Genomic DNA, 24,328 nt, shown 5'->3' on the forward strand with positions numbered 1-24,328 from the left:
ATGAGAGAGAGTTGATTAACCCTGATTCTTAGCTGTGCTAAGAGGATGACAGAAAGAAATTTGAAAAAAGGAAATCTAAATATATAGTATGAGATCAAGATTATCAGTGTTAAAAAGGGTTCATAATAGAGCAAGCGTACCCATAGAGGGTGAGCATTAAGATTACTGCTTTTTAAGTTAGATCCTCCAAAAGGAAGGGGAGTAATAAAATTATTGTGGCTATAAGTGCAATTAGGGGCATGCTTTATACATTTGCTATAGGAAGAGAATTTTTGTTTTAACTATAGGAATCATTTATTTCTTTTAACATGTTCAGAGAACAAGTCTAATTATTAAAGTTGTAATCACAATAAATAAGGAGTCAATGAAAAGTACATACAAGTATCTCAGTGTTTAGCTTGTTTTCTAATCTTGTGTAGCTTCGGAAAGAAAATCCGGGTATGGATGACTCTTTTCTCCCTTTTGACCTATAGTGGAAGAAAAAGAATCTAATCTAGTCCTGTTATGTTAGCATTATGCCCCAGTGGTGACATTATGAAGTGTTCATTTTAAAAGGAAAATTTCGGATGTCAGCATTTCTCTCCAGGAAAAATATAAATAAATGCAAAAAGCCTGTCAAGCAATATTTTGTAAAAGTTAAAATCTTAGGTAGGTACATCAATATCAATTATATTAGATGATTCAAGCTGAAGCTGCTGAAGAGGGCACTCATAATCTAATCCAATATTAATTTCCTTAGTTAATACAAGGAGAATGGGAAAACAAGAAAGTAGACATATTTTTAGTAGATTTTAAAACTTTAATTTTCTTGTAGAAAAAAGGGAGAATGAATAAATTGTCTTGGAGTTCTGTATATTTCCTCTGCTAAAGGAATTAGCTTGATAATGACAGATACATATAGGCAATTTTTAAAGGGCATTTACAGATATATTCATTTCAGCTGTGTCTTAACTGAAACTCATTATATAACCACGATAAGTGAAGTTGATTGCATAAGACAACTAATCCATTAGAGCTGAGAAATGGAAGAGGGATGACTACTTTTTTGTGACTAGTATGGCCCTCAGGTAACTTGAATTGAAATACCGTCATTTTCTGATCCATGTCAGAAGTTCTCTAGGGCAAAATCGCTTTAAAAAGGAGTGAGGGGGATGAACCATCCATCCCGTTACCGAGGGGGTACAGAGTAATATTCGTCAGCAATTAATGAACAGAATTTTGGTTTAGAAGGAAGAACTTTGTAGTAACTTTGATAAAGTCCTCAGAAATAGACAACCAAATGCTCACTTGATAACAGCACTGTCAGGTCTCCACAGGTGAAACCACAAGCAAGCTCCACGCCACCCGTGGAGTTCATCGCCTACCCGTGAAGGAGAGAGGTTGATGTAAATCAGTCAACGGATGAATGTTTACTGGGTTCCAGGGCTGGAGGCATTTTTCGTTTTTTGGCATATGGTTTCTAGAACTTCCTCTCTCTCAGCATCTCTTTGCACAATTACTGCATATGGTCACTGGCTAACGATTCCTTCATAGGCAAACCTTCCTTAGTAAGAAATTCTGTGAACAGAGGAAAATAACAATGACCACAAACCAACAACAACATAAAATAGCTTTCCCCTAAGACTTATGTAGAACTTTCTTCTTTTCTAGTTATCTTCTTTGTACTCATCAATTTTTTTGCCGGGGGAGAGATATTAGAACTGGAAGAATCTGTGAGTTTAGAAGAAAAGATTCAAGAAAACTCTTATTTAGGTTTACCTCTAAAATGGAAAAAAAGATTCTGCACCATTTAAGCTACCTTGGGAATTATATAGTGACTTGGAAATCATCTACCATCACTAGCATCCTTACTACTGCTTTTATTGTCAGGGCTTGTGTCCTCTACAAATATTTTCCTTTAGAATCCCACCCAGCAGTTAGATGCAGTCTCAGTAGTTTACTGCTTGAAAATGGGATTGAGGAATTGTGCTTCAGCCCTCCACAGGGGACACACGAGACTTGTATTTGTTGTGGCTGCTGGATAGTAAAAGTTTAGAAAGAGCCAGGGAATTATTTTAGGAAAATTATTATCTGGGGATATTATTTCTTCTGTCAAAACAATTGATTTAATAGTGAGATTTTATATAATTAAATTCCATTGGATCAAAGCTATGGTATTATATAACTTTCTTTGAACTTGATTAAACAATATACAGGTATAAGACTCAGATCGGAGATAACATATCGACTGACTTCTCTACTGAAATTGAAGTTTTGAGGTGAGATTCATTAACGTCTTATTATATTCCATTTAAGAAGCTTCTTGTTACAACAGAAGAGATATGCATATAAGCCTTCATGAGCCAACGTGTTGACATACAATTATTGCCAAATTAGTACAAAGGTCTGGATAGAGGTTTTTGAAACTCTGTATTCTTTGTTCCTGAAGGGTATAATAACTCTAGTTAACTCTCTCTAGTTAATTATTACTAGCTTATTGTTATTAGTGAGATAAAATGTACTTATTTCGCCTCCAGGGGGAATTTTAGGTTGATCTCAACTCCTCACTTCCTTTGATTTCATCTCCAAATATATGGACAAAAAAGGTTACTAAATATTAAGGATATTTGTTAGACCATAATATAGGTACAGCTTCTCTTTTTTATTCACATGGAGTTTGGTCTCTTGGGGAACTTCCTCTCACATTTGTCCAAGCTGCTTGCGTGAGAAGAGCCTGAGTGACTCCACCCAGAAGTTGCCCCATCCAATGGCCTAAGCCCTGGAATGAATTTTTTCTTGTTCAAGTTTTTATCTGCTTTTGGAGTAGCCCATTGAAATTAGGCTAAAAGATGGGGAAAAGAAACTAAATGAAAGTTCAATAATAGTAAAGTCCCTTCTATGCATATGTTTACCTTGAAGTCCTTGTAAAGGGAGGGTAAAGAAATGTTGGCAACAGAAAAGGATTCAGAAATTCATGATCCAATGACTGAGGTCACACCCTGTCTCTATCCTTCACAAATAGAAACAACAGAAGCAAATGACATCCATTCTAGAGATGAGGGCTAGCATCTAGAAGAAGAGATTCTCCTTTGTTTACTCATATAATGAATGGTTAAAATGACTCAAACCAGTTCATATTTTATGTGCATATCTGTTCTTCTGATACACCACTACCTTTTAAAAATATTACCTGAAGAAATAGACTATGTATGTTACAAATATTTTGAATATATTATGAATTTTTATCCACAGAATATTTAAAACACAAACTCAGAGAAACATTACTGCATATTATAAAAATCAAAAATTAAGATGTTTAAATATAGGATGAAATATTAGCAATTTAGCCTGCTACTAATAACAGCAGAGTTAAGGCCATTTTTCATTAAAATAGGGAGAGCCTAGCTTCTACTTAAAAAATTTCTATCAAAGAACAGCTCTCCACTATTTGGAGAAGCCCATTTCTTTCTCTGCAATTCTTTGTTTACCATCCAGCAGGCAGCTTTGCTAAAGAGAGACGTGGAGCCAAAGGGAGTAAAGGGAGGGACGGCAGACAGAATTGGACTTGATAACCTGCTGGGGTAGCAGACATTGCTCCATATCACGGTTGGGGATGCATGCAAACGATCATTCTTTTAAATGAATGAGTCTACAATTTTAATCAGATTGTCAAAGGTTCTTACAATCCTCTCCTCTCAACCGCCAATAAAGACTAAAAACTACTGTTTAGAGATTAGTATGCCTCTCTAAAATTATTGCTTATTGAGATGCAAAAATATTTTATAATTGGTTAATATGTTTCCACTTTCATACTATTGTAATTCACATAACAATCTCTAATTCACTGCATACTTGTAAGAAAAATAAATCAGAACCAAAATAGACATATTTTTGGTTTTATGAAATACATTTAAAAAATTGTATCAATCTTTTGTGAGTAGGAAGAGTTAGGCAGCATAATTTTAAATAAGGTTTCCTTTGTTTACAGGAAGAAAACTTCAAATATTGATTTGTCATTTATTCATCATGTGATGCAAGAGAGAGGCAGAAAAGAGTAATTGAAGAATTAGGTCTCTGCTTCACTTCTAATTCTCTTTCTTTTGAGGTTTGTGCCTAAATTTTATGACTGTCTGAATATAGCTTTCAGGGTTTCATCACAAATAATTTGGCCATTCAAAGACAATAATATCAGACTTGATGTATTTTTTTCTAAGCGATAAAATGCATCCAAAGACCCCAAGGTTGAACAGAATATAGTAAGGGGTTGGGGTTTCATCGTTATCTGGTGACAGCATGGTGAATTAAGGCAGTGCTTACTGAGATATCCTGTGGGGTCCAGACACAGGAGGTCAACTTGGATTTTTTTCATTCTCTTTTATTAGGTTCCTTATGATCAACCTTTACACTCTTTGAAACTGTTTTATTGGTTGTAGCCGTGTGCTCTGTATATACATATCCTGGCCAAGAGAGCAGATTTAAAGGAGACATGGCCTAAAAAAGGAAGGTTCCCACCTGGTGAGTTTAAAACTGATGCAAGCTAGCAAGTTACCCTGCAAAGATTGTTTTCAAAAATAATGAGAGAACCCAGGAGAAATATCTTCCTTACTTAGACATCTTTACAACAAAGTGAGCTACTGAGACAATTAAAAGAAAAAAATATTCATTCTAAACTTCTCCAGCAATTTTCAAAATCCCTGCTCAACATATGTTGTTGTTCTTTTATAATAATGTAAAAATTTGCTTGATATTTATTAATATCACCTCCTATCTTCCCAAAGAGGCCTCATGAAAAGCTGTGTCGTTTTTAAAATTCAGAAATTCCTCTGTTGAATAACTGGTTTTATTATTAAGGCAAATATTTATGCATCTTACAATGTGCAGACATTGTCTTGCATGGTTTGCATGGATTATTTCACACACACACAAACACACATGTGTGCACACACACACATGAATAAATGCCTTGAAGAAAGACTTAGTACTACTTTGATTTTCCAAATAAAACCATGACACAGAAGGCTTAGAGTTAGGAAGTGGCAGAGTTGGTTATGAACGCAGATGATCGTGCTCTAGAATTAATGCTATTCCCCATTGTGTTAATGGAAGTAATGTTTTGTTATCCGGTATATTTTTTGTAATAGCTTTACTGAGCTATAATTGACATATGGTACAATTACTCAAAGTGTAAATTCAATTTTTTTATTATATTCACAGAGTTGTGCAACCATCATCACAATCAACCTTGGAACATTTTTATCAGCCCAAAAGGAAATCCTTCCTCCTGCAGTTATCTCCCTAAACACCCCTTAGGCAACCGCTAATCTGCTTTTGTCTCTATAGATTTCCCTTTCCTGGACTTTCTTATGAATGGAATCACATCATATGTGGCCTTTGTTACCGGCTTCTTTCACATAGCGTAATGTTTTCAAGGTTAATCCATATTGTACTATGTTGTCAATACTTCATTCATTTGTTATGGCCAAATGATACTCCATTATATGGATAGACTATATGTTTTTTATCTGTTTGTCAGTTGATGAGCATTTGGGTTGTTTCTACCTTTTTGCTATTATGAATAACACTGCTATAAATATTCATGTATAAGTTTTTTAGTTTTTTTCTTTTTGAGGAAGATTGGCCCTGAGCTAACATCTGCACCCATCTTCCTCTTTTTTATATGTGGGATGCTGCCACAGCATGGCTTGATAAGCAGTGCATAGGCCCGCGACTGGGACCTGAACCAGTGAACCTCAGGCCACCAAAGTGGAGCACACAAACTTAACGACTATGCCACCAGGCTGGCCCTTGTGTACACGTTTTTATGTGGAGATATGTTTTAGTTGCCCTTGAGTATGTATCTATAAGTTGAATTGTTGGGAAATATAGTAACTCTGTGTTTAAATATTTGAGAAGCTGCCAGACTGTTTTACAAAGTGGATGCTGTATTTTACATTTCCTCCAGCACCGTCTGAGCATTCTGACTACTCCATACCTGTCTAACACTTGATATTATCTGACTTTTTTATTCTAGCCATCCTAGTGGATATTTAGTGATATCTCGTTGTAGTTGTAATTTGTATTTCTCTGTTGACTAAAGATGCCAAGCATCTTTACCTTATTTATTGGTTATTCGTATATCTTCTGGCAAATGTCTATTCATAACTTTTACTCTTTAAAAAAATTAACAGACTATCTTTTAGAGCAGCTTTAGGTTTACAGAAGAATTGATCAGAAATCTCACATGTACCCCCTGTAACACTGCAGATAGTTTCCCCTATTAACATCTTGCATTAATGTGGTACATTTGTTACTTTTGAGCTGAATGCTTTCCAAGACCAAGGTTGTGTCATGGATAATGTAAGTTAACATCAGGGATAGATTCTTACTACCTTTTCTATTGGATGACCCCTATCATAGCAATAAACTCCCACAGCGTGTGCATAAAATAATGAGTCCGTTATCACTCTAGGGAGCTTCCCTAAGTAACTATGCGTCACCTCATGTTGGAGAGATTTGCGAGGTTGTTTATCTAAGGGCTACTGATGGGAATTCCTTGAAAATGTGAAAGTATCTTATGACCATAATATTGTGCAATCTATTATGGCTTTGGGAGCAGGAAAGTTTGTGCCAGGCTTCCACAAGAGAAGTATAGTCCTAGTGGTACACATGGTGCCCCCAGGATGAAAATGTCATCTATGGTTATTGGGGTTTCCCAAGGAGGACTTTCTTCAGTTAGGGAGAGGCTTGATCCCAACTGGTCCTATCAGGGAAGATGTCCTTACCATGGGCATCTACATTTGTGACCCTGATTTGCGATTGGCAACCGGGATTTTTTTCTTATAGTTTGTAGCTCAAAAAAAAAAATGTCTTTAATCTGGCAGTCTGTAGCCTCCTAAATGGCAGACCAGACAGCAACAGCCCAGGAGATAATACAAATGTCCCAAAGTTCATCAAGGGAAGTACTAGCCTGGCTATGAGCATTTTTCCGTGTTCTGCCAACTGAACAGAGAGACCATATTGGCTTTTGGTTATACATAGCGGGTGCTGATTTTGCACAGATGGTTTTCCATAGCAGTACAATGCACACCATCATATTTCAACATAGATGAGCAGTCAGTGAACCAGGCCCAGGCATTTAGGGAAATCACTGTGAATGGAAAGGCTCATTGAGCCAGCAGTTTTGCTTAAGGCAGTGAAGTGAAAGATAAGAAGGATTCCCCCAAAGGGGTAGTTTTCACTTTTTAATGTAAATCTGCTAAGCTGCCAAGGCCAAGTCAGCTGCTTTCTTGAAAACATAATTTCTATTTGACAAGCAAGGCTTGTAGGGTCCTTCCCACCTTGTTATTTGTTGAGTCTAAAGTCACCCACCAAAAACATGTGAACATCAGGCTGGTGACTCACAAGACCTGCTTGTGGCATGCATTCAAATGGCTCAACAAAGTATATTTGGCAATTATATCAGAAAGATGACACCTTTGTTCTGGGAATTGTTTTTTCTGAGTATTAAGGCTGCAATTACTTCTCTAACTAAAGTATTGTCTTCCCTCTCCTGTGACTCCCATTTCTCCTGGGCTAGCTGGGAGAGGATAGGGCGTAAGGGTGTAAAGTGATCTAAATGTCTCACTCTCTCTACATGTAGCCATCCCTGAATGGGAGAACGCCTCTGACATACACAGGACGAAAAAGTGCAATCACTTAGCACATCAACTCTATTATCCATTTAGCTATGGGGGTCAAAACAATGTTGGTTTAACATTCCTTCCTCAATATGGGCCCCTTCCAAACCCTATCTGTTGAATTCGGGTGCCCTTTCCTCCTATGGAACCAGGTAAGACAGTAATTTCGGCACTTGATTCCACCAGGGTCATGAAAATTTGTGTCTCCCATCCCTTTCCCTGGAGTTCCCACAATACCTGATGGTGATGGACATCCTTCAGTCTCCCCACTGGAAACAGGGAGACTGAACACATATGTTCTTTACAGGAGATGAGTTCAGGGTAGAGACAGGGCTCAGGATCTGGCAACACAAATATACTCACACACACAGCACACAGACTCAAACACAGAGGTCATTTTCATCAGCATTAGAGAAAAAATTGGGGACCATAAGAAGCTAAATACTAGTCAGTGCTTCACCTTTTGTTTCCCGCAGGAGTTTGCCTGTCTCACGAAAATCTTTGAAGAAGCCAAAGCGCCCTCATAGCAGGCAGGACTCATGTTGACAACTTTGAGAGATTTTATTGTCATTCCAGAATGGATCTAAGGTTAGCATGAAAACTACGAGGGGCTGAGCAGAAAGGCAGTCCACCCGCTGTCATTGCTGCTTACTGAGAACTACATATCTCATTCCTGCATGCCGTAGGTGAACCGGCCAATCCTCTAGTGATGTGGCTGTAGCAGTCTTGAAGTCCTCTTGTTTCATGCTCACTGTACATGTATATCTCTAAATATTGTTGAGGGTTGTAGAGCCTTCCTTCAACCCTAGGGGGGCCTCATTGCTAGATATTACAGTGGGGCTGAAATGAGGCTGACAGCCCAGGCAGTGCTCGTGCCTACACAAGAGCTGCTTTTGAGCCTATCTCCTGGCATTTGTCCCCCTCATCACAAGGCGACAAAGTGGAGAACTACTTCTTGGCAAATAACCATATCATTTAGTCAACATATCTACCGCTGGTTCTCAAGGACTTCCCTCACGTCTCTTTAAATGACCCTTTTCTGGAAAGTCGTGTCTCTATCAGTAGCTTGTCCTCCTCACCGGGACTGTGGGGGGATTGAGTTGACCTTACTCACAAGTTAATAAGATAGCCTACTGCAGTCACATAGATGCTGACAGAAGACACAAGCCTCCTGGGTCAGAGACGAACGACTTTACTACTTGCGGAAGAAGTAACAGTCAGAGTCTCAGCGTAGCTCCACATCAACCTGGAAGGCCAGATATGGTCGACATGCTCAGTAGGTTGCTCCATAATAGAACTAAGGGCTTAACTACTGTCATTTCAATGGCAAGTAGTGAGGAAGAATGTTCTTTGGTTGGAGAAAGACATAAGATGACCTCTCAGGTTTGCCAGTTTCATAAACAATCCTAAAAAATGGTTTTGGGTGAAAGAGTGATCAGGGCCTTACAATCTTGAAACACTGCATAAGATGTATACAAATAAAAGAAGCCCATAGAGGACCACCTCCAAGCACCCAAATTAAGCAACAAAACTTTACCAGCAACCCAGAGACTATCCTATGCCGCTTCCTTCCAGTTATTGCTTATATCCTAAAAGTTCCCAGTATCCTGACTTCTAAAATATTAATTATATTTGTGTATTCAGATAAGAAAAATCACTGAGCATATTCTCATTTGTTTTTGACTTCTTTCGCTGGAAATTACAACACTGATATCCATCCATATTGCTGTATGTTGTTGGACATTGTTCATTCTCATTACTGAACAACATTAACTCTGGGAATATAGCACAACTTATATATCCATTCCACCACTGATGTTGCTAGTTGGGAGTTATGAGTAGTGCTGACGTGATCATTCTGATACAAGTCCTTTGATGAAAATATTTATTCATTCTTTCTTAATATATACTCAGTCAAAAATCACTGGATCTTAGAATATGAAACTCTGTCTAACAAAATTCTAAAGTGATTTTACTAATTTAAATTCCCTACAAACAGCACTATATGGGAATAACAGTTGCTTAACATCTTCAACTCTTAGCATTTTTTATCTCCTTCATGTTAGCCATTCTGATGGGTGTATGGTGTTATCATATTGTCATTTTACTTTGCATACCCTTGATGACTAATGGTGTTGAGTATGTTTATTGGCTATTTATATATTCTCTTATGTAATATAATTGGTCAAGTTTTGTAAGAATTTTGAGTAATTCTGAATCAAGTCCTTTATTAAATATGAACGTATTTCATATACATTTCCAGTCTGAGGATTGCCTATATTCTCTTTATGCTATCTGTTGATGACCAGAAGTTCATAATTTTAACATAGTGGTGCATACACACACACACACACACACATTTAGACATTGCTTATCCTCTTTCTTCAGTTTTTGTCTATTCCAAAATCTTTTAGTTGTTCCCCTATGATTTTTTAATAAGCTTTGTTTTATCTTTTACAATAAAGTTAACCTTTCATCTGGTGTTATTTCTGTATATGTGATTAGGTAGGTGTCATAAAGTATTTTTCCCTGGTGACACAGCACCATGTATTGAAAAGACAATCCTTTCTCCACTGTGTGTAGGCTTCCCTTTATCATAAGACAAGTGACCCTGGACGTGCACGTCTATTTCTGGACTTTCTACTCTGTTCCACTGTTCGGTTTTTCTATTCTTGCACCATTGCTTTTCTGTCTTAATTATCTTAACTTATAATATGTCTTAATATCTAGTAGTATTACTCCTTTAGCTATGCTTTTTTTCCTTGAAGATTACTTGATCTGTTCTTAGCCCAGACTTTTCATTTCCATATGAATTTTAAAATCAGTTTTTAATTTCTTTATACACATATACACACACATATACACACAATGGAAGTCTGAGGGACTATATATTAGAAATTACTTAGGAACAATTGACAACTTTAAAATATTGAGCTTGCCAATTCATGATTCTAGAATATTACTCCATTTATTTAGCTCTTGTTTTATTTCTCTCAATAATGTTTTGTAATTTTCAGTGAAGAGGATTTTCATTATTTTTAATTAGACTAATTACAATAAATTTGATGTTTTTCCTGCTAGTGTAAATGGAAACTGAAATTTAATTTTCTCTTGTCTTGGCACAGCATAAACAAACAAAATTAATTTTTGTGTATTAATATCTTATGGAGTGACTTTGCTATATGTACTTATTAATTCAGATTGTGTTATACATACGTTCTTTTGGATTTTTCTAGGTACACTATAATGTTCCATGAAAATTTAGTTCTTTCTTTGCAAGTCTCAAGTTTTGTATTTATTTGTCCATGCTATATTGCACTGACTACTATCACCATCAGAATGCTGGAGAATAGTGGTGATATTGGGCATCCTACTCATTCTTGATCTTAGGAGGGACTGTGTGTTAAACGTTTTGCCATTGAGTATGATACATTCTAGGTTTTCTTATAGTTATTCTTTATCTCTTTAAGAAAGTTCGCTTTTATGTCTAGTCTACTGTGTTTATATATATATATTTTTAAATAATGTGTTGATTGTTGTAAACTTTTTCTGTATGTATTAATTTTGCATCTATGATCCCATATGACTCCCACCTTCTTTTCCATTAATTGGTTGAATTATTTGACTTGAGTGAATTTCAAATGTTAAATATTTCTTGCCATTCTAGATTAAATTCTACTTGGTTATCATGTGTTATTCTCTGTAATGTATCACTGGATTTGATTTAATAATATCTCATAAGAAGTTTTTGCATCTTCATGTAGGGAAAAGTTGGTCTTAAATTTTTCTTTCTTGTAATGCCCTGTCAAGTTTTGTACCAAGTTACTTATAGTTTTACGATAAAAATTAAGAAATATTTGTTGTATTTCTATTATCTGGAAGAGTTAAGAATGATGAGCAATCAATTTTAGAAAAAATCAATGAAATCTTCATTTTCAAAAACATTTAACTAGTGGGGCTGGCCCCGTGGCCGAGTGGTTAAGTTCGCGCGCTCTGCTGCAGGCGGCCCAGTGTTTCGTCGGTTCGAATCCTGGGCGCGGACATGGCACTGCTCGTCAGACCACGCTGAGGCAGCATCCCACATGCCACAACTAGAGGAACCCACAACGAAGGATACACAACTATGTACCGGGGGGCTTTGGGGAGAAAAAGGAAAAAATAAAATCTTTAAAAAAACAAACAAACAAAAAAAAACATTTAACTAGTGAAGCTTTCTAGACTAGATTTCTTTAAAGATAATTTGCAAATTTGTCTTCCTTTCTGTTTTCAGATTTGTTAAATTGTGGGTTACCCAATGTACCAAATTTGTTGTTCATAAAATTCTTTCATTGTTTTGGTATCTGCAGAATCTATAGTGATGGATATCTTCACTTTCATTCTTAATACTAGTATGTTAGAGAAAGTGAAGTGGGTGAATTGGTTAAAATAGTGGACTTAAAAATATCATAGTTTTCTTTGTTGCTGTATTTTTCAGACTAGGGTAGCTTATGCTGTAATAATAAGCTTATAATATCAGTGGCTCTACAGAACATATGTTAATTTCTTGCTCATCCACAGTCTTCTGCAGGTTTTGGCAAATCTCCAGGGCCTCAAACCAAGGTATTTCAATTTTACTGCCCCATTATCTGAACATGGGCATTCTAAATTATTCATGGCAGGGGGAACAGAGACTGGTGATTTACTTAGGAGCATTCATGGTCTCAGGCCACATATGATACACATATCTGCCAGTTTTGTTTCACTGATAAGAACTACTCCTATGGCTCCTTTTCGGAATAAAGGGTCTTGGAAAATAGGTTTTCTGTGTACTCACAAAGAAAAGGAGATATCAGTGAACATCTGTAATGTCTACCACAATTGGGAACTCATTGGATTATGGATTTTTTATCTTGGCTTGCAAATTACTTCTGACTCCAAAATTGTCTTTTAAAACATGATATTTTATTCATGTTCATATCTAATAATTTTTTAAATTAAGAACTTGTAATTTATCATGAACTACTAGGACTATGTATTCTGAAGTTAAAAAATTTTTGCTTGGATTCAAATTCAGCCAAGAGATATAATTTGTTTCTGTCCATATTGTGTTAAAAATATTGATCGAGCATTTAAAACCAAAAATCTAAATTCTTTTGGCATCTCTTTAAAATCAATTATAGTCACAATTACCTAAAGCTGAGCAGCAGATGCCATTTTTTGGATAATTTAAGGATGCCTTATTTCACCTAATTCTCCACTAGTTTTTATTTTTTTATATACTGCCTATTAAACCCTGGTAGCTTTTAAGCTCATTGTCCTCTAAGTACTCCTTTATATGTTTAAGTATAAATATCAATCCTCTGACAATTGGGAGATACTTTTATTGCTTTAAAATTATCTGTGATTACTCTTCAATCAAGTGATACATTATGAATACAGGTAAAGGAAAATGTTTTAAAACTTTTTGTACTTAACTGTTAGCTTACCGAATAATGTTGGGAATATGTAAAAAGATAAAATAAGCATGTATTGAATTTAATAGAAAAATTATTATTGCTTACATTTTTAATTTGTCTTTTAGTTTTAAATCAATGATGAGCCATCTGGTAAAAGACACAAGATTATTTAAAATGGAAAATGCAGTAAGTGTACTGTTCATTTTAAATTGCTCTTGTCATCATATTTTGTTATCTTGAGAATTTATTTGAATAAAAGTTTGACGGAAGTTCTAAATTCACTTTTTATTTCTTTGACAGATATGTATTTCAACTCCAAAAATCTACCAAATAAATACACCTGATTTTGTTTATTGGATTGTTGCTTTCATTCAACGTTTTTATCTGTAATAGGGTATCTGTTATTTTCCTTACTTTATTAAAGCACACTAATATGGTGATTTTTTTGTTTTTTTTTTAATGTATCAGGTACCTGACTGCAGGCTGATGTAACTCTGTATGTCTCTCTATGTGTACTCTGATTGCATGTCTACTGGCTAATTTTCTCTGGTTTTTACAAAATCACTGTAACACTATAGAAAATTTGGATTCAGGAGATAGTACTATTTTATATACATTTCTCTATTGCATTCTGAAACAAAGTATACTGGTAAATTTGTGAGGAAGACTGATGCTATATCCATATTTGTGCACAAATATTAGAACCTCAAACTGCGATGAGAAAAGTGACTTTGGGAAACTCCTGGTGTCAGCTTTGACATATAAAGAGCTTGGAAGTCATCACTTTTATCCTTAAAAGAATAAAAGAGAACATCCTGAAAATCAAAAGTCTTGTTATGGATCCATCAGATAGTTGAGGTCACAGGGAAACCCACCATTTGAAATCTAGAGAGAGTCTAACACAGAGAATCATAGCCGAAGTCACCTTACTGAGAGCAAAAACTACTCAGTTCTCCTCCCCTCCTCCTCCCTCCCGGCTTCTATGTTGAGGAATAGGGGACATTTCTGCCCTAGGTTTCTCCTTTTGATGCAGTTTGGGTGCAAAGGGACTCGGTCTTCACTTACTAGGTTAATAAAATTGTTTTTGTGGACAAAAAAGTACTATTGGATTATAACACAGACTATAAAACAATATCAAGTCCATACAGCTATAAATAAATAGCTCAATGAATTAAAAATGGAGGAGAAAAGACAAATCTCACATGCAGAATAATTCCAAATAATTTATGTGGATATTCTCCTCTCACAGAGAGAGAGCATAATTCTCTGCTCCATAGGTGTGGACTACACAAGTGATTTACTTCAAGGAGAAATTTACAGTATAGAAACCTGACAAGTACTACCTCAGCCCAGTGATCAAGGCCAACCTCAACTGTGATAAATCATGTCGATAGTATGTACACTTGATAGAATGCGGTGAAATGGCACTTTACCTTTGTGATCTTTCTCCTAATAACCTATAAACCCAATCTTACCATGGGAAAAATATCAAGCAAGTTCTAGAATTCTAAATTCTACAAAATCCCTGAAAACTACCCCTTCAAAACTGTCAACGCCATCAAAAACAAGCTAAGTCTGTGAAAATATCACATCCAAGAGGAGCCTAAGAAGACCTGACAACTAAATGTAACATTTCCTGGATGAGATTCTGGAACAGAAAAAGGACATGATGTAAAAACCAAGGAAATCTAAAGAATTCTGAGCTTTATTTAATACTAATGTACAGAAAAAGGACATGATGTAAAAACCAAGGAAATCTAAAGAATTCTGAGCTTTATTTAATACTAATGTATAAACATTTGTTCATGAATTTAACAAATGTATCAAACTAACGTAAGATGGTAATGGGGGAAACTGAATGTGAAGTATATGAGAACTCTAAATTTTTCTGTAAATCTAAAATTTTTCTGAAAATCAAGTCTATTAAAAAACAAAGTCTATTGACAAAAACATGGATTTTACACTTTGTTGTATGTATATTTCAAAAAAAAAAAAGTTTTTTAAGTGTCTCTACTAGGTAACAGGCAGAAGCTGGGCATTTGTAAGAAGCCATGGAGAAGGGTGATGACCACGAACAACTGGAAGTCACACCCCCATCCGTACAGAAATACAAGCCCAGTGTTGAAAAACCTGTGAGTTTTCAAGAAATCTGGGGATTTAGATTTCATATTGAAGTTATCTCATTTTTAAATATTGTCATTTGATTCATTTAAAAATATTATATGTCTATTCATAGGTAACTTTATTGCATATTAAAGAAAATCACTCTGATCATTCAAATGTAGTCTCTAGGCAGACAGTTTGATATTTTTGTCCAAAAAACGTTCCCCAAATTCTTGATTATCATATTTTTTCTTTTATCATTGTTTTTTTTATTACTCTGTATTCCTACTTGGTTTGAGAAAAAGGTACTATGACAAAGAATATGACCTGAATAATTTAAAATCAATTTTCTCAATTTATGTTTATCAATTTTTCTGAAATCCCAAATTGTACTTTTGTTTAAGTGTCATGTGATTTAATTATGGTTAGATAATTCAGTTCTTAGTCTTATTCTTGATAATTCTAATTTGGCCATCCATAACAAAGAATGTGTGATAGTTAATTTTATGTGACAACTTGACTAATAAGAGAAGGCCCAGACAGTTGGTAAGACATTATTTCTGGGTGTGTTTGTGAGGGTGTCTTTGGAAAAGAGTAGCGTTTGAATCAATAGACTGAGTAAAGAAGATTGCCCTCATCAATGCAGATGGGCATCATCTCATCCCTTGAGGGTCTAAATAGAATAAACAACTGGAGGAAAGGCAAATTTGCCCTCTCTGCTTGAGCTGAGACATCCATCTTCTCTTCTGTTGCTTTTGTGTTCAGAGTCAGACCAAGACTTACAGTAGACCTCCTAATTCTCAGGTCTTTGGACTCAGATTGAATTACACTCTGGCTTTCCTGGTTCTCCAGCTTGCAGATGGCAGACCATGGGACCTCTTGGCCTCTATAACCATGTGAGCCAATTCCTATAATAAATCTCCTTTTATGTATATTTATATATCCTATTGGCTCTATTTATCTGGAGAACTCTGACTTAACAGGATGGTGTTAATATCTAATATTTACTCTGCTTGCCTGGATGCACCTATTTATTATGCACAGGAAAGCATGAGATAAATAAGCAAGAGAGAATAATTGCTGAAAATGATAAAATACTAACTAAACTTTATATTTTATGCAAGAAATAAAAAAGGTCATATTGATTTATTTATATTTATAACCTTTAAATGTAAAATGCATTAAAATAGTTTCACTTTCCAATATTAAATTACTCTTGATTCTGGGCTGTAAAATCAAGGAAACCATTTTTGCTTGTAATTGTATTGAAGTTACTAATGAGTGATTTGTTTTATATTTTATGTCACATTCAGTAAACTTACAGAGCTATGAAAAATCCAAGCATTTTCTTAATTAGTAACTTAAATTACTTCCTTTTGGATAAATGTAGATTTCCTTAGATTTCATATTGCTTATCAGATACTAGAAAAGATTTATACATTTATTGTAAAAAATATTCTCTTATAACCCCTTCAGTGAAATCATTTGATCTATTATGTTCACACATTTTATAATAGAAATGAAAAAAAGAACATGAGAAAAGCTCAATGTCCATTTGACCCAATAATACATTTCTAAGTACGTATTCTGCAGAACACTTTCCTCATAGGCGCAAAGATGTATATGCAAAAATGCTTCTTTTGATACTATAATAGAATAAAAAAGAAATGGAAAAACACGAGCATAATTAAGTGATTTATAGTACATCGTGCAATGGACTACAATGGAGCCCCAAAATAGAATAGTGTGCATATTTATTTATTTGTCCTGACAGGGAAATCATTCAAGGACATATTAATAAATGCCCAAAAATGGTTGCAAAAAACAAGTAAATGTCTAGTATCATCCTACTCAATAAAACTAAAATGAATGAGATAAGGATAATAAAAACGAAGGATACAGTGCAATATATAAAAATTAGTTTAAAGCACCAAATTAGGATTTAATTTATAGCTTGTGCCAAAATGTCATCAATACCATTTGCTGGGGACTTCTGCTTCTGTTTAGGACATAAAAAGCTGCTAGAGAACATCACTACCAGCCTGACAAGAGATAACCCACAAAATCATAAAGTTTCTTCATCCTATGGGACAGCTGAAGTTGAAAGAAACATAGTGAATCTTTTCCAAGTGTGACAAGACTTTCAGAGGAAGGTTGAGATATATGAATTGTTTCACCGTCTGATGCACTCAGGTGGGAGAGGTGGCCACCATAAATGCAGACAACAGAAAACCAAGTAAACAGATATTGAATTCTTAATGTGCAGGAATGGGCGAACACAACAGTTTAGAATCCCTGGGAGATCAGTCCTAAGGGGAACTGGCATTCACACGTGAGCTCTTTTCAACAGTCGTCCCCTGGGTACTGTTGAGAGCCATCTGGACAAAATAGGATACCCGAGAGAGGTTCCATTCAATAGCACACAAACAAACAAACAAACAAACAAACAAAAACTCTGCATGATTTCTGATTTCTTCTCTCATACAGAACCTAAAACCCTGCAATAAGAGGCAGAAACATGTCCATAATGAATTAAAAACACTATATATGACTATATGTGGGACTCAGATAAAGGAACACTTAGAGGGAAATTTATTGTATTAAATGCTAAGTAATATGATCAGACCTAAAACTTAAAGTGCTGCCTTGATTCCTCGAGCCCCACAGGGTCACAAAGCCTAACCATGAGTTTTCCTGGTCTTTGCAGGTACACCCCTGACCTAAAAGGAAAGGCCCCCCACTGGCTAGTTCCTCTATGAGCAGGAGCAGCTGTGTTACATTGGGTCCTCAACCTGATGGGTTTCCCTTCCCTAGCAGTCAATGAAATTATTCAAATAAACCATCACCCACTGGTAGTGTCTGGAGGGTACCTCACCCTCTTGTTACTACACAGATTGCTCCAACAGCCCCTGCTGGTTCCCTCTGCTCCTGAGTACATGGCTCATGGCACGTGGTTTTCTCCCCCATTGAACTGTGATTGTATGTGACCGATACACTGCTGTCCATCTCATCAGTCCAGTGTCAAATGTCGTGTGTTTGGTCATCTCATACTATTCAGGGCAGGGATCCCTCCTCCACCCACAAGGTGAAGAACAAGAAGAAAAAGGAAGAGAAATGGTATTTTAGCTTCAATTTTAGTCAGAAAGGAAATAAATATTTTAAAACAATTTTTACATACCTATATTTGAGTAGTCTGGCTCCTGGTTAAAAACCTATGTGTTTTTCAGGCCTGTTTTTCAGGCCTGACTGTAAGCACTTATAAAAGCTTTCTGGGGAAGTTGTCCCCCCACGTCCCCATGCCAACTTTGGTGCACAGCCAATCGTTGCCATTCTCTGAAGGGAGGTGAGATCAAAGACCCAGGCCTTCTGGCCGGCCATGCTCTGTGCATATTTACACTCCTAGCCTTGGCACCTTCATATCTCTATTTCGTTCCGTGAGGCCTTGTGCTGAGGTGTTCTTCAGGTGCCTCTGCTGAGGCCTCCTTATGTGTGTGTGTTGAGGGGAGAAAACTTGTAGAGGCTTTCCCCACTCTGACTTAGTACCCAGTACTTTTCCACTCCTAGCTCTCTCCTCTCATCCTCTCCCCGACTGCAGGGTCCAAAAATTGCCAGAGCCTTTTCTTGGGGCTTCCTCAATAGTGAGACAATCCCCAACCCCCACCCCTGCACCTGTGCTGACCCTCCTGACCCTTCCTAAGTGAGATTTCATGGGGAAAATGCAGGACGGGGGAGTCAGCGCTTTCTCCGATTTTAGGCTCTTGCTTATACTTTTGCAGTAAGTGATTAAAGGACTTCACTCTTCCATTTTGAACTGTTTCTTTAATTGGCTGCCATAGCACCAGCCAGCTCAGCTCTCTTCCCAGCTCAGTTGACCTCCTGACAATGTTAAAGGTGAAGTACAGAATTATCGTTCTGCAGATATTTTCCTATCATTGTCATGTATGAGAGACAACTGGAAACAGTCTGGACAAAGATAAATATTGATATTTCTGAAAATTTTCTGCAATTAAAAATGAGAAAATTTAAAAACTGTTCTTTTCAAAAATATCCAAGCAAGATACACAAGCACATATGTAAATAATTTACAATTTTGTTTCTAGAAAATGGAGTCAGAATTTTGATGGATTTAAAAATGTGTTTGAATTAGTAATGTCTTTCAAGAGTAGGTAATAAATTTGAAAGTTTTATTGAGAAAGTTGCATCTTAATCTTGAAATAACAGTAACATGCTCATGTTTAAACATTATTTGTTTATGATGCTAATTAACAATGATAATGCTAATATGTAAAGAAAATGCTACATTTAAAATAACTTGATTAGTTTGAGATTAGAAATTTTCTCTGACTTTTTAACGTAATAGGTTGTAAGTCAAGAATATTAAACAGTAAATATACTGTTTCTGATACTATAGTGAAGCCCTTCTCATGCATCCTTTTAATAACCCAAATGAAAAATAGAATATTAAAAAAAGTGGGTTCTTTCAAGTATTAAAAATACTCCAGCTTCAGAAAAAACAAATCAAATTAACAGAAAAAAATGTTTAAAAAGCATGATTACAGATTTTGTAATTTATTGCTAATTCCATGAAGGCATTTTTCTCACCTCCAATGGTGTAAAGATTTTCAGTAGGAAAATTTTATTTATGATTACAGAATTGTTTATACTTCCTTGCTAAAATTCACATTTTTATGAAACAAGAATGATTTTATGTACATATTAATGTATATGTTCCTTGTTTCACAACTGTGTACATGCGTGTACATGGGGATGTAGGTTTCTACAATGCTATGACATCATTATAGTCAGTGATTTAAAAATGTGTAGAGTCGTGTTGTAGATTGAAATTTAATTTTTGCCACTTATGTGTCATCTTGAGGAATTCACACTTATCTAACCTTTCTTTGTCTTCATTTTCTTCTCTATTAAATGGGAGTAATAATAGTGCCTAACACATTGTGTACAAAGATTATGGGAAATAAATAATACGTATATAGGACTCATAGCTCTTCCTGGTAAATTGGAAAAAAAAGTTTGTTTTCTATCTTCCACTTTCTTTTCTCCCTGTAAAAAAGATGTAGCTTTCACAAAAACAAAATGTGGTATCAACATTACAAATATTAATAGAAAGATATGTTGTGCATGGAAGCATGAAATAATTTGTGTTTTTATTTCTATTCATATAAAATTGAAAGAACAGAACTATGACATAACAAGAGAAGAACTAGCTTATTTTCTAATACCTTATTCATTTTTAATCTACTTATATTTCAAGAAATATAAATATCACATACTTTTATAGAATCAAAATGTTGTATAAATGTTGTAAATTAGATAAACAGGTGATAAAATTGGATAATTAATTATCCTAGGGTCATAGAACACAATTCTTCATAATAAAAAATAGGCAGGAAAATATGCAGTAATTTTAGTGACTAGGAAATTATAAAAGTCAATAATTTATTATGCTTTAATATAACTTCAATTTGAAACCTATTTCCTATTTATAAAAAATAGTACAAGGGCCAGGCCCAATGGGTTAGTTTAGTGTGCTCCACTTCAGCAGCCTGGGTTTGGTTCCCAGGCACAGACCTACACCGCTTGTCTGTCAGTGGCCATGCTGTGGTGGTGGCTCACATAGGAAGTGAGGCAAATTGGCAACAGATGTTGGCTCGGGGAAAATTTTCCTCAGTAAAAAAAAAAAAAAAAAGAGAGCTCTTTCTAGATATAATAGTCTAATTTGCAGCAGATCAAAACTCCCACAAAAGACTAGTACAATGGGTTAAAAAAATTAGTTTGAGACATCAAAGAACCATGAAGTCAGCTGAAATTGGAGGGTCCAAGATTTGAGGGAGAAGAAAACATTGTTGTGGTGAATCTGGCACTTTCTCTATTTTTCCATCAAGACATTTGCTAATATGCAGCATGGGGTGAAAGACTGCAAATCCTAGCAGTAACCTGAGGAATATCTAAGGCTATCAGAGATTCTAGTAGTTTACAGGGCTGGAGAGAGGAAACTTGAATTTCAGAGCAACCAAGGAAGCCAGACTTGAGGAGCTAAGTTCCCAGTGAGAAATGAGCCTAATGTTTTGCAATGCTTTTCCCACTGATGCATCTCCAAACTCCTAAGCTGTATAAGCAGAAAGCAGCTGCTGGTAAAATGTTGAAGAATTCAATGAATATCAGAATTCTTGGTTCTAAGGAGATAAAAACTAGAATTTAGGAACTATCAAGAAGGAAGAGTATAGGTCAACAGTCCATACTTCCAATTAAGTCTTTGCTAGGCTAAGTCATAGAGTTAAGAGCAGACAGGAAAGAGAACTGACAAATTCTAAAATCCAGCGTTTGGACTGAGGTGCCTCCATGCTAATAATTTTAATTATCTTTCTGATGATCAAATACAACTTCTTTGAGGAAGCATAACATTATCCATAGACTCTAGGTTTTAATACACTATTTCAGATATTCTCTCAAATAAGAAATAGGCAGATCAATTAACCAGACCAAGTGAAAAACAATTGAAATTGAAACAATTGAAACAATTGAAATTGACTCATAAATGATCTTGATTCTTGAGTTATCGAAAATAGATTATAAATTTTAATGTGATTAATATATTTGTGAAAATAGACGATGAGATATAAAACCTCAACAAGGAAAAAGAAGCTCTGTGAAAGAATACCCTGGGAATTTTTGGAGTGAAATATACAATAAATAACATTAAAAGCATAAGGACAAATTTTACGGTAGGTTGGACACAGCTGAAGAGCTCACTAGAAAATGGAAAAATAGGACAACTAAAAAGTAATAAACTAAAAAAGACAATAGGAAAAAATGATAGAAAATACAGAAGAGTGAAAGACATATGCTAACATAGTTAAAAGTTCTACTCTACATGTTAAGGGGATTTTCAGAAGGGGAGGAAAGAAAGAACAGAGCAGAAGGAATGTCTGAGAATGTTCCCTACTGACTTTCCACAGTTTAGATTACACCAATTTCTTCCATCTGGTTCTTTAGGCTAGGAAGTCTGTGAGGTTTGAATCAGAGTTTTAACCACCACTTGTGCCACCAACTGTAGCTTTCCTTTAGGATAAATCCAAAAAAAATGTGATTACTTACTCGATGCCTGACTCTTCTTCCAAGTATTGACTCCCCTCCAGAATCTGCCTGCTTTTGTTCACTCTCTAGAATCTTCAAGTAGCTTTATTTTGGTAATTGTTGAAAATTTCTATTAGTTTATATTGTTATATAAGTCTATGGTAGGAGCTTACATGAACAGACTCAAATTGGACCCCAGCCATATGGGAAGTGAGTCTAGTAACTATTTTAAAATATTTCATCTTGAGGAACATTTTTTGAGAATTTATTTTATCAGTCAATATTACAACTGTTGGGATTAAAAAGAAAATTAAAGAGGATTCCAGTCTTCTGGGACATTAAAAAAAGAACATCAATAAAAAAGCTATTACAATTTATGATGATAGATGTTAAGAAAAAGTTATGTTCTAAGTAATACAAAAGCACAGGAAGGATCATCTAATAGAGAGAGCTCAGAGATGTCTTATCAAGGTGATTTTTGAGATGGACATTATAGCACCAGTAAATATTGGTTAATAGGAAAAAAGACGTATAAGACAGAAACCTAGAATGAAATAGGATATGGGATCATAATGGTGATATTTACACAAGGCCATAAGCAGTATGGTATTACTGGGTTGGAAATTATTAAGCAATTAATGTTGGAAGATGACATCAGTTTTTGAAGTTCTCATGTGCCATTGCAAACAGGGTGCACTTCTTTGGTGGGACATGGAGAGACACATTAATGATTTAACCAATTAATAATATCATAACATTTGACTTTCTCACGCTTCTGAAATATGAAAGGTGGATGAATTTTAAAGGAGCAAAACTAATCTGAGGAAGAAGAACGGGTTATTTCAATATTGTCAGTGAGAGGTAATATAGGTTTGGATGGGTAGAGAAAGGCTATTAGGAGTTGGCATGCAAAGGCAGAAAAAAAGAGTCAAGTAATATTCAGGCCACAAAATAAATAAAATAAAACCTTATTTAGAAGGCCAGAAGTAGTTGTTGTGGTAACAAGTCATTGAGGGAATATGAACAGTTTTATGAACTCAGCAGTTGAGGACTTGAATGACTGGATACCTGATAGAAGCTTTGCTGTGGTTACCGTGTTTTAGGATTCTACAAGAATAGGCGATTCTTTCCATTCAGTCGTTTTTGTGGGGTCAAATGAGTGAAGATGAAGACATATTTGTAAAGTATCTAATGGTAACTGTCAAGAAGTCATGAATGTAACCATGGTAATGACAACAATGGAAACTACGCACATTCGAAGGGAGCGTGTGGAAGGAGAAGGACAGAGTCATGAGCTCTATGAGGCCCTACAATGCTGAGTGACAGGTGGAAGAAAGTTGCCACCCCTTTTTTAATGCATTCTGCTTTAATTATTTGCACAGAAATTTCTAGACACAAGAGCATTTGATTCTTGGAAGAAACCTCTTCTACTTATTCCATTAAATATACTAATAATTCCTGGAAATAAGGTACATACGTATTAAAAATGATTAATCTTCTCCAGGTTAATAGAGAAATTTTTATTTTGAGTACTAGAACTAGAAAATTTGGAAACATAAAAATACCCTATGCAATACTTTCTAGATTCTAAATTTTGCAGAAAGTCTGAAGGCCAAAAAGGATGTAGAAAAATGTGCAATGCATGCTTAAGGGAGAAAAATTAATGATCCAAATCTTGGAAATACAAGATATGAATATAGCTTAAAGGAATGATAATTAGGTAGCTTGAGAGAAGACTGCTGGCAGGTGACCTAATAGCTTGTGTTCTGTATGAGAACGGTCATTATATTTTAAAGATGAATCCTTATTGAAGTGACAGCCAAAGCAGCTGTATTTAATTATGGCAAGATAGATGTGTTTTTCACTGAAAATAGCATCTGAAATAATTACTATTAAAAATGAGTCATTGAAAGTCTTTTTTCCCCTCTGAAGATTTAGTATAACACTGATTTGGGATAGGTGAAACGTAGGTTTACTTTAGAAAACAATATGGAATGTTAAGGAATATTAAAAATATGCAATTCAGAAAGCAGTTACGTA

The 24,328-nt window shown here is 35.4% G+C and overlaps 1 long non-coding RNA gene across 4 annotated transcripts; it reads left to right on the plus strand.

Moving 5' to 3' along the window:
* Positions 1-1,397: 1,397 nt before the first annotated feature.
* On the plus strand, positions 1,398-13,530 carry LOC139076396 (uncharacterized). Of its 4 annotated transcripts, XR_011527965.1 has the most exons (9): positions 1,413-1,547; positions 1,651-1,712; positions 2,196-2,258; positions 3,968-4,084; positions 4,362-4,494; positions 8,132-8,243; positions 12,213-12,254; positions 13,216-13,276; positions 13,391-13,530. It is a non-coding gene; the product is annotated as an uncharacterized lncRNA (long non-coding RNA). The 4 variants fall into 4 exon arrangements; XR_011527963.1 differs by lacking the exon at positions 1,651-1,712 and having other exon boundaries at positions 1,398-1,547; XR_011527964.1 differs by lacking the exon at positions 1,413-1,547 and having other exon boundaries at positions 1,575-1,712.
* The last annotated feature ends 10,798 nt before the right edge of the window (positions 13,531-24,328 follow it).

Source organism: Equus przewalskii, chromosome 16 (genome assembly GCF_037783145.1).
Source record: "Equus przewalskii isolate Varuska chromosome 16, EquPr2, whole genome shotgun sequence".
In the NCBI taxonomy this organism is placed as follows: Eukaryota; Metazoa; Chordata; class Mammalia; order Perissodactyla; family Equidae; genus Equus; species Equus przewalskii.